Consider the following 6,090-nt stretch of genomic DNA (forward strand, 5'->3'; position numbering starts at 1 on the left):
GGGCGTCGGACACGAGGAGCCCCGTGAAATTCCCCTCGGCACGGCACGGCACGGACAGACCGGCAGTGGGAGGCAGCGCCCACTCTGCCTCCTGCCCTCCCACCTCCCCGAAAGGTCATCACCCCCGGGGCATGGGTCCAGTCCAGCCGGGTCAGCTGGGGCCATTAGCAGCCCTTCCCAGGGTGACGCTGCCGCCCCGGTCTGTTCCGTGGCACTGCGCCCCTTGGTGGGCCCAGAGGGGGTCAGGACATCCTGCTGGGGTGACGCGTTCTCCATCAGGTTGTCTCACTGTGCTGCCATGTGTTCCCAGATAGGAGAACGTGTGAAATCAGGAATGTTGGATTTCCTTCAGTTTGTGGTCAAGCCTTCTCCTTGTCTTCCCATTCCCAAGCACTAATGTCTATAAATAAGCTCTATCTCCCCAGGTTCCTTGGTACTGTGAATGCAGGAAAAACCCAATTTTATGATTTATAAATACTATTTGTGGCAAAGCTGTCAAGTCACCATATTAATTGCCTCCGGTTTGACTGCCTTCTGCAGCACTGTACAGCATTGTTTTTTTCATAACAGCTTTTACTAGATCAATTTAAGGCTCAGCTAGGGTAAAAGATACCTCTATCTATCCAATCAATAACAATAATAAAAACTCCAAAGGCTCACCTCTCCCTTTTTCAACACCTGCCTCCCCTGGGTATGTTGATATTCATGATATTCAATGATCAATGCCATTGATGCACTAGGCAAAAGACACCCACATCCAATGAAGCTGCATTGCTCTGCAATGAGGGGTCAGTGGGTAGGTTTATGGGGGTATTGAAATAGCCCTAGAGATCTCTCAGAAGAGCAGGTTTTGCCATAAGCTTGCTGAATGTTATCTTCAGTCACTCTATGGGTCAGAAATGGACTTGAGTTCATGTTTCCTGTGTGATTTAACTTCCTCTTTCGAGGAAAATCTGCCTACATTGAAGACTTTTGCCCTAGTGTTTCATCAAGCATGCACATCACTGTCTCCAAAAATATTTCAATCCTAAATACTCACTACCCCTCAACAAGCTGCAGAGGCAATCTTTCCTTGTCATGTGCCTGTAACAGTGAGACAAACAGAGCCTGTGTGCTTGGGAACAAAGGTGAGAATTTTCTGAGTCATGAACTTGCTGCTCCACATAGTCCCTGCACAGTGGTGCAGGAAAACAGCTCACTTGAGGAGCACAACTAAAAGTTCAGGTTATTCTTGACAGCTTCAGTTGCACATTTGCTCCTCAGACAAAGGTGGTAGGTGCCTTCATGCTGGTAATTTTGGGAAACACTACTCCTCCTCCCACACTTCATGGAATGGAAAATCCACTTCTCTGTCCCCTGTGCCTAAGCTCATCCCAATGACAAAGAAATAAGCAGAGACCCCAGATATGGAGAGGAACTAAATCTGCCAAATACAGGATCTGGCTGGAGGCTCTGTCTTTTCTCTAGCCCATTCTTCAAGCAGCAGTCTTCCAGGTTTCTTCAAGGAGAGCCTGTTTCATCTCCCACCTCAGTTAGGAATATTTTTCAGCTGTATCGTGTTACTAATCCAGTTATCTAGCTCATACTGTTGCTGATGCCAGTACAGGGATAGAAAACAGCGGCCAGGGCTGTAGTTATTTAAGACAAATACAATAAGCCTGATGGCAGCCTGATATTACTGTACTCTTCTCTTGCCCACCACTCTGTAGGCTGGTGGGTGTGCCCGCCAGCAATGCTTTGTGCTCCTCATCCACTGAAAGGGGCATTTGCCCTGTAAACTGTCAGGCTTTACTATAGATTAAAGAATGTGGTTTTCACAGAAAGACACCAAAAGGATCAGCCCAGTGTAAAGCCCTAGAAAGCACCAAGCTACAATGCCCTGGTGCATTTACTGACATTAAACAAATAATGCTACAGGCTTCAAATTGATATGTTATGATAGCAAGGAAAGAGCAGCCTGGGTCATGTTTAAGATTTCATGCAAGTTTTAGCACAGGTTTGAGACCTTTGCTTTTGCTCCTTAGGTCCTGCTGCCTTGAGCGTCTGATTTGGCTGCCACTACAGGGTAGCAGTGCAGGAGGGACCATGATACCATCGTGGGCATGGGGAGAGGAAAGTGAGCATAAAGTGAGGCTTTGAGGAGTCCTGCTGTTTCTCCACTGCTTTGTTTAGCATGCTCCTCCCATTGACCTGAGGATCCAGGGTGTTTTTCAATCCTACCTAATGCTGAATTTCACAAAGCTCATAAAATATTTCAGGGACTTGAACCAGCAAGAGACTGCATAAGAAATATGTCCAGGAGGAAATCTAAGATTATTAGTACTATTGCCTTCTCTACTGAATGCATCAATAAGCAGATCCTAATTGTTCACTGTACAAAAGCAGCTCTGAGATCAATGCAGCAGACAGCAATATCAGACATGGTGCTTGAGTGATACTTCCTGGGCTCTTCTTTTCCAAAAGCTCCAGTAAACCATTCCAAAAGACACACCCTGTACAGACGTGTACACATGTACTGAATCTGGTGCATCTACAAATTTACCACCCTAGGCACAAAAAACACTCATTGTGCTTTTTCCACCCTGATTGCTCATCATGTCAAAGCTAGTGCTGACTGGCCTCCCTTACTTAGTTAAAGTGCTGCTTGCCTTGGAGAAGTTGACTTTTGTAAGACTTGCAGATTATGTAGAAGAAAACTGACTCTGTCTGGTTTGTTAATCCTTTAGTCCATTATCTGAATTCATAGTAGCTCCAAATCATTAATCGGTTAAAGATAAGAAAGGGCTCAGGCAAATCTAAGAGTAAAAGAAATCAGTATTTAACTAGTACACTACATTGAGATATCATGGGCTTCATTTTGACAGAAATCATGAACAATTGAACTATAGGACCAACAGAATTACACACATCTGGTGTAATCTGGTATTACCTGGTAAAGCAAGTAATCAACCAAGGATGTCATAGATAAAGTGCATAGTGCATCTAAATCACCATGACAGTTCTTCAGGAGTTAAAAAGATGACATCATAAATGCTCAGATTTTTATCGCTCCTACTTGCTACTGTTAGTACTGTGTTCAGGAGCCTGCTAAGGAGAAAGCAACCTCCCATGTCCTCTCTAGGCAAGCAGGTCTGGGAGAGATGCCAGTCACAACTGTCCCTACAGTGTTCTCAAGCCTTTGGGACAAAGCCTAGGACTTCAGACCAAGAAGTGCACCAAGCACTGAGGCCACAACACACAATCCCCAGTATAATTTTCTCCCATACTCAACCCAAGCTCCTGAGCAGGACTCCTTCAAGTAGTTTGTCTTGCTATTTGTGAATCAGGAATGGGCACTCCATCCTTCTGCTTCCCTTTTGAGGGCCTCAGTGCCTGCAGGAGGCTAACAGGATTAAACTGTGTTTTATCTGTCCCAACTCAGCTCTGCAGAGGTCAGTTCCCTTGCTAGACATGAATGTTGACATACACATTGTTACGTAGGCATTTCACCTCTTTCCTCAGGAACAAAGTCCAGGCTGCCCTATGAGACATTCCTAAAAACAGTTTAACTTTTATCCACTCTCAAGGCCTGAGCTGCTGCCATTAGGATTTGTTGTGGCAGCCCTGAACACATTCAGATTTTTTAATTTTTTTTTTTTTTTTGCAGTAGGTGTTGTACAGGCAGAGTTGCAGTGTTCTTCCCCGACGGGACCATACACAACAGTAAGACTGAGATACCATTACAGCAAACAGCTTGCATTCTGGAGAAGGAGATTTAGGAAAGTAGCTCTGTCTCACCCATAACTCTTCCCTTCTTTTGTGCCTTCCTAGAGGCCCACCAGTGCTATATGACCTTGACAGAGAACTACTGTGCCATGACACAGGGCAGAGCATCACAGTAGGTGAAAGAAAAAGTGCAAAGGCTCAGAAATCTCAGCTGTCCCCTACTCTTCTGCAGACTGCAGGAAAATCACATTTATAAAGAAGTAAACTGAGGAAGAAAAGCAAGGAATCACCAGGTAGCAGGTGTTATCAAAGATAATGCAAAAGAGAAAGCCAGACTAACTGTTTGGTTTTTCATCTTGAATATGAAGACAGTAACAGAGAGGAGAACAAAGAGAAGGAAGCACTTGGTTGCACAACTCATCCGTAATGCCACAGGAAAAAGCAGAACACTCCTAAGCTACTCAGGTCAGAGTTCTTTGTACTCGCTTTCCATCTGGCCTCACTGGTTATGTTCCACTGTGTCCCAACTCATCTAGATTTGGCTTTTTCAGTAAACACAGTGCCTGGAGTTTGTCTTGGCCAGGGCATCTCAGGTTTTTTGACTGTCTTGTTCTGCTCCTCTACAGACTTAATTTTTCTTTCCTACGTTTGAAATGGCCATGTAAGTGGAGATGACAACTGCATGCAAAAGGGGCAGAGGGAGCCCAGAGTCACCCAGGAGCCACTGAAGGCCAGTGAGATGTTCTAGGGCTGGAGGTAGTTCTCCATGATCAGGAGAGGTGGGGGAGTACGAGAAATGTCAAGGTATTTCTGGATGGAGAGTGAGAGTCTGGGTGTAGAACACCAGAGTGGCAAGTGTTAATTTCACTGAGCTTAGCTTCTCACCAGGGCAGCTGCATATCTAGCTCCTCCAGGCAATCTGAGTGGGAGAGAAGGGGCAATGAGTAAATCTTAATGACCCACAGAGGAGGGACCGGACAAGAAATTGAACAGTGTCATCTCCTAAAGCATGTGAAAACACACATTCATAAACAACCCATGGTCACCAGGCTAAGGATGGAGGAGACATGAGAGGTCTCTAGCTGGTGTACTTTGGTGTACTTTGTTCTATGTCATGACAAGAACCCTGACCACAGCACCTGGACATAGGTCATGGTGCCCAATTGCTGAACAGTTCATTTGGGCATAGCTCTCCTTCCTCATGAGCTTTTGGTAAGAGAACAGAAGCAAGTATAATCTGTTCTGTTTTACAATAAGGTCATTCTATTCTCTTCATGGTAAAGAATGCCTGCTGGTGGCATGGCTGCTCCTGGGCCTGAGCAGAATAAAACTCTGAGGCAGAAGAGGCAGTATTCCTGAAAGGATTCAGAAAGCATACCATCTTCTGTTGCTGTAACACTTCTCAATTGGAAAATGTGAAAATAGGAAACTGAGAAGAAGCTCTGCCCTTTTGTCTTTCCCAGAGGTCTTTATATGTGTTTTCAAAGCCTACTGTCTTTGTGAACTCCAGACATGTCTGAACAACCTGGGTGGTTTGCAACATTACAGCAATATGTCTGCAGGTGTATGTGTGCACAAATAGGGAGTTTTTCTCTCTGAGCTCGCCCTTTACTATTATTTCTGATGATTTTTACAGAAGGGGACCCCATGGAGACTCACAACCAATAGAAATGATCACTTGAGATGGCTTCCCAGTCCCTTCTCAGGCAGCACAAGCAAAACCAGCTTCAAGTTCCTGATTTGCATGCTGTTCTGAGTGGCTGTTTCTTAGGCTGCTGTGCCTTCTGGCACCTAGAGGAGAGTGTACCATCAGAGTAACGACTGCTATCTTCTGGGGATGGCAGCGGCCAGGAAACAGCACCATCCAGAGCTGTCTGGGACCTCCTGTGCTGTAGAGCCCTGTTACTGCCATGCACACAGGCTGTCTTGGTAACTTGCTATGGCACGCCCCAGCCAAGCTGGCTGATTCAGGCTGGAGACGCAGCGCTGAGCAGATATTGTTTTGTCAACTGAACTTTTGCACTCCTCCTTCAGCACTCTTCATCCAGGGCTGGGCTTTATCTCACCGCACCCCGCAGGGCCGGCACCCTTCTGTCACCTGCCAGAGTGCCTGGCATGTATACAGCATGGCTGGCTGGCAATGAGCTACGCCTGGCATTTGCCACCTCTGAAAAGGGGCCATTAGCAGGGCCATACCCGCTCCATGTCTCCCCAAACCCCAGCACATTCACGTTACCATATCCCTCAGCTGCTGAGCCCGGAGTGGGGGCTGGACATGGTACTCACTGAAATTCCTCCTACTTTTACTCCTCTCATGTTTGGAGACCTGGAATTAGGGTTTCTGTGACCAGCAAAAGGATGGCACATCGTCTGGGTTTGTAATCG

At 46.1% G+C, this 6,090-nt stretch overlaps 1 long non-coding RNA gene across 1 annotated transcript in view; it reads left to right on the top strand.

Annotated features, from left to right (window-relative positions):
* The window catches only part of LOC111931118 (uncharacterized), a 32,246-nt gene that overhangs the window by 879 nt on the left and 25,277 nt on the right, over window positions 1-6,090 (top strand). The gene's annotated exons all lie outside the window — the stretch shown is intronic.

The sequence above is a fragment of the Cyanistes caeruleus genome, chromosome 8 (genome assembly GCF_971803275.1).
Source record: "Cyanistes caeruleus chromosome 8, bCyaCae1.hap1.1, whole genome shotgun sequence".
In the NCBI taxonomy this organism is placed as follows: Eukaryota; Metazoa; Chordata; class Aves; order Passeriformes; family Paridae; genus Cyanistes; species Cyanistes caeruleus.